Source organism: Schistocerca serialis, chromosome 2 (genome assembly GCF_023864345.2).
Source record: "Schistocerca serialis cubense isolate TAMUIC-IGC-003099 chromosome 2, iqSchSeri2.2, whole genome shotgun sequence".
Lineage (NCBI taxonomy): Eukaryota > Metazoa > Arthropoda > Insecta > Orthoptera > Acrididae > Schistocerca > Schistocerca serialis.
This window is the reverse complement of record NC_064639.1, coordinates 401850776-401863787: the sequence shown is the minus strand read 5'-3', so window position 1 is coordinate 401863787 and position 13012 is coordinate 401850776. Positions and strand designations below refer to the sequence as shown.

The 13012-nt window shown below is 46.4% G+C and overlaps 1 protein-coding gene across 6 annotated transcripts in view; it reads right to left on the bottom strand.

The window, feature by feature from the left end:
* LOC126457236 (nuclear pore complex protein Nup93-like) overlaps positions 1-13012 on the bottom strand; it is a 225671-nt gene that overhangs the window by 97901 nt on the left and 114758 nt on the right. The gene's annotated exons all lie outside the window — the stretch shown is intronic.

Here is a 13012-nt window from a genome sequence, read left to right as displayed (position 1 = left end):
CATACAAACATAAAATTTATCATTGAGGTAGAAAAGGACCAATAGCTACACTTTTTCGATATTCTGGTCACAAGGCCAGCGAAAACCTGGGACAGAACACGTATCAAAACCAATCACACACAGGCCACTAGCTGCACAAATGATCAAATCGCCACCCGAGCAAGAAAAAGAGAGCAAGATGAACATGTGAGGTGCAGCACCTCAGATATGAGATGCAACACCTGGAAAACATTCTGAGAAGCAATGGGTACTCCACCAGTTACACAAAAAGTTTCACAGAATCGAACATTCAGCAAAGTGACACATCAGAAAAAGAAATGTCGGATATGGCCTTTCTGCCATATATTCCCTGAGTGATGGACAAACTCTGCCGTATATTGCGCAAACATGATGTAAACCCACGAAGACGATCAAAGAGTGTCCCAGATTGGTAAAGGAGAAAAAGGACCTACATGGACCCGCTTGCAATGTTACGAATATATTGATTACCATGTACAGGTGGATATGTCGATGCTGGAATGACTGGACGATCAAACAACACCAGGACCACCAAACATAAGCAGCATTACACGTTGCGGCAGCTAGAGGAATCTGCCATGGTGGAGTACATGCTGTGTGAAACCGACCACATAGTGAAATTTGCCAACATGGAAGTTCTTGCTGTAGAGAAAAGCTATTAAAGCCACTTGTTCAGGAAAGTGCCAGAAATACACAAACATGACAATAAGTTCAACATGAAAGAAGGAAGCCTCAAGGTGAATGGATCCTGGATTCCCGTCTGAAGAGAACGACCACTCAGGGCAGAACCACAACGGAAATGACAAAGAAAACTCCTTTTACATTGGTGCACAAGGTACATATAATCTCAGCTGTGGGCTCAACTCCAGTCTATTACCAGCATGGAGGGTTAAGCTTTGAGTATGCCAGCCACTCATGCTGGCGAAATGTCAGAAAAATTATCAAATATCAGTCAAACAACCTGAGACAGAACCCAACAGGCTGTAACGCCGGAAATGGATATCCTCCTATTTCCATCTAATGTACTATGAATTTTTTCCTTATTTTGTTACCTGAAGATATGACATTTCTGTGTCTTTGTATATTGTAATTGTTTTACAATTTGTATATATATGCATTTATGTCGATGTATAATTGGTTTGTTTTGTGAATATTATTTGTATTTATACGCTGGGTCTGGTTGGTTGGTTGGTTGGTTGTTTGAGGTTAAAGGGACCAAACAGCAAGGTCATCAGTCCCTTGTTTCAAATAGACTCCATTCTGCTAACGGGACATCTCAGTATAGTCAGAAAAATAAAACGGATAAAGGTGAAACGTAAAAGGGCAGTCACGTTGTCATTAGTAAAAACAAATGAGGGAAGTAGGCAAGAGAACTAACCCAACACTATGCTGAAGCAGCATAGGCAAGACCACCTGTGACTTAAAAGGTACAACTGCTATAATGCAGAAAGTACGTATGGGAATAGAAAAACTAACCAAGCCTTAAAAAGAAGGGGTAAAAACAGTAAAAGGGAAAGAAAAGAGGATTCCGGTCAGGGAGGTGAATCGGGAATCTCTGAACACTGCCTACAGTGGGAGACACCCAAACACTCACCGCCCTGCCCCAACACCAGAGGGAGATTAAAAACTTTAAAACTGAGAATAAAAACCACTCTCCCGGAGGAAACCTAGAACCAGAGAGACCATCCGGGAATCGTCAGCCAACATCAAAGGTAAAGTGTGGGGGAGTCTGTACTTAGCACGCAGAGCCAAAAGAAGGGGGCATTCAACCAAAATGTGGGCCACTGACTGGAAGGCTCCACAACCACATAGCGGGGGTGGCTCATCACGCAAAAGGAAGCCATGGGTCAGCCTGGTATGGCCAATGCGGAGACGACACAGTGTGGTCGAGTCCTTGCGGGAGAGGCTAAAGGAAGAACGCCATGGGCCTGGATTCACCTTAATGGCACGAAGTTTATTAGACAGTGGAGTAGCCTCCCAAGAATTGGCCCATGACTGTGCAAAGTAAGATTTGATGTGAAGCCGTAAATCCGCTGCAGGAGGGGTTACAGAAAACGGGGGGTAAGTAACTGCTCCCCCAGCCAAACGATCAGCGAGCTCATTACCCGGGATACCCACATGGCCCGGGACCCATAGGAAGTCAATGGAACAAGCAGCACGGTGAAGATCAGCGAGATGGTCATGGATGGCAGAGACCAAGGGATGGCGCGAAAAACACCGGTCAATAGCAAGAAGGCCACTCATCGAGTCCGTACATAACAAAACGCGGTTGTGTTGGGATTGTTTAATAAAGGTAAGGGCCCGGGAAATTGCCATCAATTCCGCAGTAAACACCCCACATGAGGGTGGCAGTAGATGATTTTCCGTTCCAACAAAGGACGTGAAGGCATACCCAACATGATCAGCAGATTTAGAGCCATCAGTGTAAAAAACAACAGCATCCCGAAACTCCCATAAAATTTGGCGGAAAAAGGAACGGAACACCACCGGGGGGATGGAATCTTTCGGACCGCGGCGGAGATCCATCCGAATTCGAGGCCGAGGAACTAACCAAGGAGGGGTGGAGGGGAGGGAGCGAGGAAGACAGGACAAAGAAGGAAGCCGAAAATCACGGTTAAGAAACGCAAGGCGCAGCCCAACCGGTAAACCCGCCCGAGGGCGGGAGTCAGGCGGGCGACGTCCATGGTCTGGGAATAGGATAGAATAGGAAGGATGAGCGGGAGAAGAACGGATAGTAAGGGCATAAGACACCAGAAGCTGGGACCGCCGAACAGAAAGGGGGGGGATCCCAGCTTCAACCAGGGGACTATCAACAGGGCTAGTAGGGAAGGCACCGGTGGCCAAATGGATACCACGATGGTGGACTGGATCCAGCACGTGCAGCGTGGAAGGAGCAGCTGAACCATAAACTTGACAACCATAGTCCAAACGTGACAGAACTAGAGCACGATAAAGACGGAGGAGGAGGGAACGGTCCGCACCCCAGGAGGAGTGGGCAAGGAAGCGAAGGACATTGAGTTTACGGAAACATCCTACCTTCAGGAGTCTGATATGGGGCAGCCAAGTGAGCTTGTTGTCGAAAAGAAGACCTAGGAAACGAAACTGTGGAACCACAGGCAATCTTTGTGCAGCGAGATAGAGCTCTGGATCAGGGTGGACCGTAGTACGGCGACAGAAGTGGACCACCCGCGATTTTAAAGGAGAGAATTGAAACCCGTGTGAGAGGGTCCATGCAGAGGCACGCCGTATAGCCACCTGGAGCTGCCGTTCTGCAGATGGCATCGAGGAGGAACTAACCCAAATGCAGAAATCATCCACATACAGGGCAGGGGCAACCAAGGGACCGACAGAGGCCACAAGTCCATCGATAGCAATGAGGAAAAGAAGGACACTCAAGACAGAACCCTGTGGGATGCCCGTCTCCTGGGTCCGTGGAGAACTAAAAGCAGTACCAACTCGAACTCTGAATGACCGATGGATCAGGAACTGGCGGATAAAAATCGGGAGTGGGCCCCGAAGACCCCACTGATGAAGGGTTAGTAAGATGTGATGGCGCCAGGCCGTGTCATAGGCCTTGCGAAGGTCAAAAAACACTGCAACCAAATGGCGGCGCTGGGAAAAAGCCTGCCGAACTGCGGATTCCAAGCGAAGCAAATGATCGATTGGAGATCGTCCCTCTCGAAAGCCACACTGGTAAGGGAACAATAAATCCCGAGATTCGAGGACCCAAGTGAGCCGACGGGCTACCAGCCGTTCAAGTAACTTACAACCAACATTGGTCAAACTAATTGGCCGATAGCTGTCAACAGATAGGGGGTTCTGACCAGGCTTAAGGACAGGAACCACAATGCTATCCCTCCACTGAGAAGGGAAGTCACCCTGGAGCCAGATACGGTTAAACACCCGAAGAAGATGGTGCCGTTGTGGAGCACTGAGATGTTGAAGCAGCTGGTTATGAATGGAATCTGGGCCAGGGGCCGTATCATGAGAAGAAGATAGAGCAGAAAGAAATTCCCATTCAGTGAAAGGTTCGTTGTAAGATTCTGACTCACAAGTGGTGAAACATAAGGTGACAGCTTCAGCCTGCTGGTTTTGATGAAGGAAAGCAGCTGGATAGGAGGCCGACGCTGATGCCACTGCAAAATGGGTCGCAAGATGTTCTGCGAGAACTAATGGGTCCGTACAAATGCCATCTGGGAGGTGAAGGCCTGGGAGGGTCGACTGCCGATGGCAACCTTGGAGAGAGCGAAGTGTAGCCCATACCCGTGACAGAGGGACAGTGGAACCAAGGGAAGAAACGAATCGTTCCCAACATATCCGCTTGCTCTGTTTGATTAAATAACGGGCTTTAGCGCGAAGGCGCTTAAAGGTAGAAAGGCTGGCTACAGATGGGTGCCTCTTAAAGTGTTGCAAAGCTCGACGGCGATCACGGATGGCAATGGCAATGGCCGTACTCCACCACGGGACTTGCCGACGACGAAATTGTCCAGAGGAGCGCGGGACAGCAAGGTTAGCAGCGCGAACAATCGCGTCAGACACGTCACGTAGGACGTCATCAATACAACCCGACAAAGAGGGAGAAAACTCGACCTGTGCAGTATATAGAGGCCAATCGGCGCGGTGGAAAGACCAACGAGGTAACCTGTCCATCGGGGAGCGGGAAGGGAGCGTGATAATCAACGGGAAATGGTCACTATCACAAAGGTCGTCGTGTGGCGACCAGTGTAATGAAGGGAGGAGAGAGGGAGAAGAAAGAGAAAGATCAATGGCAGAAAAGGTACCATGACCAGCACTGAAATGAGTAGGGGAGCCATCATTAAGAAGGCACAGGTCGTGGTCTGCAATAAATTGGTCTATAAGAAGACCTCGTCTAGATGGAAAGGCACTGCCCCACAAAGGATGATGAGCATTAAAATCCCCAAGGAGGAGGAAGGGAGGAGGAAGTTGCTGAAGAAGGGTGGTTAAGGCAGCAGGTGTAAGAGTCCTGTCAGGAGGGAGATAAAGATTGCATACTGTGACTGCAGAGTCTAAGTGGACCCTAACAGCAACCGCTTCCAATGTAGTTTGGAGAGGAATCCACGTGCTAGCAATGTCTGTACGGACCAACGTACAAACGCCACCAGAAGCCCGCAAGGGTCCGACCCGATTTCGACAGAAAACACGGAACCCACGGAGGGTCGGTGAGTGAGCATCAGTAAAATGAGATTCCTGGAGAACCACACAAGCTGCTGAGTAGGACGAAAGAAGGGATTTCAATTCCGGAAGGTGACGATAGTAGCCATTACAATTCCATTGGAGAACCACAGAACGATGGTTTAAATGAGGGCTGAACACGCTAAATCCAGTCATACCGCCGGGTCCCCACCCGTCACCGACAAGGAGGGGGCGACATCCATAAACGACAGGTCAGAATCCGGTTGTGAAGCCGGGGAAGGGACCTCCGGTGACACCAGAGGCTCTTTGTCCCGGGACTTATGTTTCTTCTTCTTTTCAGGCTGAGATCGAGGAGGGCTGTGTGGCATAATGGAGCCAGCTGCAGCAAGATCAGGAACAGAAAGAGACCGGGCGACCTGGGGGCCGATAGACCGCGGCTCTCGCGGTCGCCGCGCTGCAGCAGACCTTTGACCTGGAAGGTGCCGGGAAGGGGCATCCCCGGAGAGGCGCCCTTGACCGGCAGACGCCGAAGGAGTGGGACACTTCTCCGGCTGGGGAGGGGGAGCGGCGCCCAGAGGAGAAGGTGTGGGAGCCGCAGGGGAGGGGGGAAGGAGAGGGGTCCGGGATGGGGGTAAGGAAGTGGGAGGAAGGGATGAAGAGGTAACCAAGGCGTAACTAGATGTCATGGACACAGGGTGCAATCGTGCATATTTCTTACGGGCCTCTGTGTAGCTTAAACGATCAAGAGACTTATACTCCTGTATCTTTTTTTCTTTCTTATAGACTGGGCAATCTGCTGAACGTGGAGAATGACTACCATGACAATTTACACATACAGGAGGGGGAACACAGGGACTCCCCTCATGGAGTGGACGTCCACAGTCACCACAGAGAGGGTCCTGGGTACAGGAGAAGACATGTGGCCAAAACGCAAGCACTTAAAACACCGCATAGGAGGTGGGATGTACGGCTTCACATCACAGCGATAGACCATAATCTTAACTTTCTCAGGAAGGGTATCCCCTTCAAAGGCCAGGATAAAGGCACCAGTATCAATACGATTATCTTTAGGACCCTTCTGAACACGCCGAACAAAGTGAACACCCCGCCGTCCGAGATTGTCCCGAAGTTCCTCATCAGTTTGAAGGATGAGGTCTCTGTGAAAAATCACACCTTGTACCATATTTAGAGACTGGTGAGGGGTAATGGACACGGGAATTGTGCCAAGATGGGTACAGGCACGAAGGGCCGCAGATTGGGCAGCCGAAGCAGTTTTTATCAGTAACGAACCCGACCGCATCTTGCTCAGGGAGTCCACTTCGCCGAACTTGTCTTCAATGTGTTCCACAAAGAATAAAGGTTTGACACTGGTGAAAGTATCTCCATCAGTCCTGGTGCAAACTAGATAACGGGGGAAAGGTTTGGCCCCTAGACGACGGGCCTGACCCTCCTCCCAGGGGGTAGCCACGGAAGGGAAGGCCGAAGGGGCAAGAGAAGCAGCACTTGAGGAATCAGTACCACGCAGAGAGACGGCCGCAGAAGAGCGGCCAGAGTTTTGGACCCGTATGCGTTTCATCTGCATAGCGTCCGCCCTGATACCACCCACTCCGATCAGGGGCTCTCCTCACGGGCGCCACCCAGCCACAGCAAGGGCCGTCTGGCACGACGGCCATTGCCGGGAGTTCCGATGCTCCAGGATGACGAGCAACCACTCCAAGGCATGCATGAGGAGGTCACAGCTCAGGTATCAGAAGTGTGATCCCTGTGTGTTCAGGGGGCTCAACCAAAAGGGTACATAGCGACCCCACCACACGGGCTGGCTACCGTGCTGGCTATGCACCCTAGCATCAGACAACGACGTAAAAGAAAAGGTGGAATGTACTAGTAGGGCACACGTCGGAGACACTAGGTAAGGTGCTCTTCCCCAAATGGCTCACACTACGGAAGAGAAATTTTGGAATGGAGGTCAAACCCCAGAGGGGGACCAAGGAATGCCAAAAGGAGGAGATGATTACGCAACAAAGCCGGAGTGTAAAACCAACAGAACCAGGAGGATAGCGGGGGCCAACATAAGCAAGGACACCAATAGAGGGAGAGGAGAGGGCGAGGGGAAAGGGGTATGGAGGGGAAAGGAGGGGAAGGGAAAGGAAATGCAGCCCGGGAGAGAAAGAAGGCTGCAATGGCTCGGGGCCCCGTGCTCGCCACGCACGTATCCACGAAAGAGTTGTGGACCCCCTGGGGGGCGCTGGGTCTGGCATAGGGAAAACTATGCTATCGAACGACTACATCGATAGGTCATGTGGAGAACCAAAGTGTTTAGGATCTATGGTAGTGTTAACTCTGCCGCGTGGAGCGCGGGCAGAGCAGACAGAGAGAGTCTGACTGGAGTAGTGCGGTTGAGCAGGTGTGTTGTGTGACGCTCCCACGAGTTGCCGCGCTTTCGGGGTTTGGCAGCATATAATTGTGCTCGACTTGCTATGATAGTTTCTGACATGGTGTCGCGGACGGGAAGCGTTAGCTGGCACACATCAAGAGCCCGTTTCGGCTGGAGACCGTGTCGAGAAGAAGGCGCGCCAACATCCAGCTTCTGCAACAGCGACGGCCGACAATGAGTGACTGTCGCCACCTCCTCGATCGACGACTTCAAACCTTCAATCAACCAACAAGGAAGACTGGTAGCACGTAAAGTTTTAAAACTGTATGGCAGACCTCAGCTTTTCAAACTGTTAAATTTTTCTCACTAAATTACAGCAACGTAGCATGAACCTTTGTTGCTCATTGTCCCAATTGCATTACCAAGCAGGGTCCCTTCCTTTTCCGGAATGAACCCGAGTGTCATTGAAATTCAAACGCCAGCATTAAAGTAATATCATTCGATTTCACTGCTTTAATTTCAAAGTTCAGTTAAGGTATTCATAGCTGGCTACAATATTTAGATTACACAAGCACAAATTAAGAGTGCGAGTTTTGTTACCGTATTTTAGCTTACCTGTGACTGCAGCTCAGCTTGGTACGTACTAAATTTTACTATTGTTAATTGTTCAGAATCATTTAATTCAAGTTCAAAGTTAAATCTCTTATTTCTAAATTGCGTAGATTCAAGTAGCTTTTGAAATGATTGTTGAGGTAGCCCAAGACTAACCGTATTTTACTGAATTTCGATGTGCTTCAGAAACAAAGCTCACTCTTAATCTCAGTCACTAAATTAACTTTCAATTTTCCGGTTTTATTAATTCTTTTACTAAATTAAGTCAGAGTGTAGCGAAATTTATTACTTCTGACAAACTTTCAGTTTTCACACTACACGTGTCAACCTTGAGTTGCCACGTTTCTAGTGCTAATTATATGTGTAATAACCTTTCTTTTTCAGTTACTATAGTAATTGTCCATAGGACTGGCGACTGTAATTTCCCCCAAATCTCAAATATCTAATTACCGCTAGTTAATTGTTAATGTAACGGCCGCACATTTACTTTTTTTATTAGCTTTACCCCTTTTCAAAATTAATTTCCACCAGTTTCATTTGCGTTTTTCCTTTCATTTAGATGCAACCCTTTCCCCCCTCTTTACCGACAGATTAACTTCGGTGATGATTGCTTTTTCCAAATTTCCCAATAAGTGAGGAGGAGGTTACAAGGCAATTGGCTGCAAGAAGAGAAAATAGTAAGAAGAACTGGAAATATGAAGTCTTTACCTCTGGTTCATACAAAGCAGCAGCTGTAACAAAAGTTGGTGATGAGTCCAACCACCAACATTCAACAGGAAAGAAGCAAGAAGCAACATTATATTTCAGCATTCTGTCAAGATAGACAATTGCAGTGACTAGTGAAGGCTGCACAACAAAACCATTCTGACTTTTGCAGGGATTTACATTGTCCGAAGAGAAGCCAAAATCAATGGGAAATGCAAGATGTAACATAAATAACTATGTTGATAGACCTCAACTCACCAAATGAAATGGCCACGTGGCATTCTTGTTTGGGAGACTCCGTGTAGGGTTGTCTATTTGACACCACTTCAACGACTTGTATGTCGATGAAGAATGAAGATGAGACTGAATGATTATGACAACACAAGCACCCAATCTCTGACCCATACAGGAATTGAATCTGTGATCTAGAGACCACAAAGCTAACCACTAAAACCAAGTCAGTGTAAGCTGATCCCTGACAGCTGCAGTGGGCTGGGTGCAGCAGCTTTGCATCTATATCTCAACCAATAACATAAAGTGATTTTGGGAACATCTCTATGGCAATGCCTCATTGTTTTCACAGCTCTATAGATGGCTATCTTTTTCACCAGCAGCCATTCACACTTCGCAACTGAAAGCTGACAACAGCACTGCAACCAATCAGGGATCATTGTACATTGTCTCGACTATAGACAACAAGCTGAAAACAACTCCCAAAATAGACAGAGTGTAGACACACACAAGAAAGTGTACTTCTGATGTGGCTAAGAGTGCGTCCATGTGTGTGGGGCATGAAAGCATGTGCTTTGAAGAAGAATACTGTCTTAAAGGTAAAGTTTAGTTAGTTGTCATCCTCTGACTGTTAGCTGCAGGTGGCAGGAAGTACATATTATATAGTGTGTTCCAGGACGAATGGTCAATATTCAGGGATACAAGAGGAACACTCTTTTGAAGCAAAAAACTTCAGGTGGACACATGCCCTATTCTGAATGTACATTTGTTTTTGGGCTAGTGGTACACACACATATGTGTCTTACCTAAATCACTGGATTGTTTCCCAATTAACAAGCAACTGAGATCACCAATGAACTGCAAGGTAGCATCATTGACATTGCTGCCCTTGCTATGGAATGTGCAGAGGCACTCAGAGAAGCAACACAACATGTTCTCCCATGAACACACCAAAGGCATTCAAGTCAATGGTAGGATATTCAAATGTTTATTGTGAACTTTGCTTCCCCCATGAACCATGGACCTTGCTGTTGGTGGGGAGGCTTGCGAGCCTCAGCGATACAGATGGCCGTACCGTAGGTGCAACCACAATGGAGGGGTATCTGTTGAGAGGCCAGACAAACGTGTGGTTCCTGAAGAGATGAAGCAGCCTTTTCAGTAGTTGCAGAGGCAACAGTCTGGATGATTTACTGATCTGGCCTTTTAACACTAACCAAAACGGCCTTACTGTGCTGGTACTGCGAATGGCAGAAAGCAAGAGGAAACTACAGCCGTAATTTTTCCCGAGGGCATGCAGCTTTACTGTATGGTTAAATGATGATGGTGTCCTCTTGGGTAAAATATTCTAGAGGTAAAATAGTCCCCCATTCAGATCTCCGGGTGGGGACTACTCAAGAGGACGTCGTTATCAGGAGAAAGAAAACTGGTGTTCTACGGGTCGGCGTGTGGAATGTCAGATCCGTTAATCGGGCAGGTAGGTTAGAAAATTTAAAAAGGGAAATGGATAGGTTAAAGTTAGATATAGTGGGAATTAGTGAAGTTCGGTGGCAAGAGGAACAAGACTTTTAGTCAGGTGAATACAGGGTTATAAACACGAAATCAAATAGGGGTAATGCAGGAGTAGGTTTAATAATGAATTAAAAAAAATAGGAATGCAGGTAAGCTACTACAAACAGCATAGTGAACGCATTATTGTGGCCAAGATAAACACGAAGCCCACGCCTACTACAGTAGTACAAGTTTATATGCCAACTAGCTCTGCAGATGATAAAGAAATTGATGAAATGTATGATGAGATAAAAGAAATTATTCAGGTAGTGAAGGGATACGAAAATTTAATAGTCATGGATGACTAGAATTCAAGAGAAGGAAAAGGGAGAGAAGCAAACATAGTAGGTGAATATGGACTGCGGCTAAGAAATGAAAGAGGAAGCCGCCTGGTAGAATCTTGCACAGAGCACAACTTAATCATAGCTAACACTTGGTTCAAGAATCATGAAAGAAGGTTGTATACATGGAAGAAGCCTGGAGATACTAGAAGGTATCCGATAAATTATATAATGGTAAGACAGAGATTTAGGAACCAGGTTTTAAATTGTAAGACATTTCCAGGGGCAGATGTGGACTATGACCACAATCTGTTGGTTATGAACTGTAGATTAAAATTGAAGAACCTGCAAAAAGGTGGGAATTTAAGGAGATGGGACCTGGATAAACTGACTAAAACAGAGGTTGTACAGAGTGTCAGGGAGAGCATTAAGGAACAATTGACAGGAATGGGGGAAAGAAATAACAGTAGAAGAAGAATGTGTAGCTTTGAGGGAAGACATAGTGAAGGTAGCGGAGGATCAAGTAGGTAAAAAGACGAGGCCTAGTAGAAATCCTTGGGTAACAGAAGAAATATTGAATTTAATTGATGAAAGGAGAAAATATAAAAATGCAGTAAATGAAGCAGGTGAAAAGGAATACAAACGTCTCAAAATGAGATCGACAGGAAGTGCAAAATGGCTAAGCAGGGATGGCTAGAGGACAAATGTAAGGATATAGAGGCATATCTCACGAGTGGTAAGACAGATACTGCCTACAGGAAAATTAATGAGACCTTTAGAGAAAAGAGAACCACTTGTATGAATATCAAGAGTTCAGATGGAAACCCAGTTGTAAGCAAAGAAGGGAAAGCAGAAAGGTGGAAGGAGTATATAGAGGGTCTATACAAGGGCGACGTACTTCAGGGCAATATTATGGAAATGGAAGAGGATGTAGATGAAGATGAAATGGGAGATACGATACTGCGTGAAGAGTTTGACAGAGCACTGAAAGACCTGAGTCGAAACAAGGACCCGGGAGTAGGCAACATTCCATTAGAACTACTGACAGTCTTTGGAGAGCCAGTCATGACAAAACTAACATCTGGTGAGCAAAATGTATGAGACAGATGAAATACCCTCAGACTTCAAGAAGAATATAATAATTCCAATCCAAAAGAAAGCAGGTGTTTACAGATGTGAAAATTATCGAACTATCAGTTTAATAAGTCACAGCTGCAAAATACTAACGCGAATTCTTTACAGACGAATGGAAAAACTGGTAGAAGCTGACCTCGGGGCAGATCATTTTGGATTCGGTAGAAATATTGGAACACCTGAGGCAATACTGACCCTACGACTTATCTTAGAAGAAAGATTAAGGAAAAGCAACCCTACGTTTCTAGCATTTGTAGACTTAGAGAAAGCTTTTGACAATGCTGACTGGAATATGCTCTTTCAAATACTAAAGGTGCAGGAGTAAAATACAGGGAGCGAAAGGCTATTTACAATTTGTACAGAAACCAGATGGCGGTTATAAGAATCGAGAGGCATGAAAGGGAAGCAGTGGTCGGGAAAGGAGTGAGACAGGGTTGTAGCCTACCCCCGATGTTATTCAATCTGTATATTGAGCAAGCACTGAAGGAAACAAAAGAAAAATTCGGAGTAGGTATTAAAATCCATGGAGAAGAAATAAAAACTTTGAGGTTCGCCGATGGCATTGTAATTCTGTCAGAGACAGCAAAGGACTTGGAATATCAGTTGAACGGAATGGACAGTGTCTTGAAAGGAGGATATAAGATGAACATCAACAAAAGCAAAACGAGGATAATGGAATGTAGTCGAATTAAGTCGGGTGATGCTGAGGGAATTAGATTAGGAAATGAGACACTTAAAGTAGTAAAGGAATTTTGCTATTTGGGAAGTAAAATAACTGATGATGGTCGAAGTAGGGAGGATATAAAATGTAGACTGACAATGGCACGGAAAGCGTTTCTGAAGAAGAGAAATTTGTTAACATAGAGTATAGATTTAAGTGTCAGGAAGTCGTTTCTGAAAGTATTTGTATGGAGTGTAGCCATGTATGGAAGTGAAACATGGACAATAAATAGTT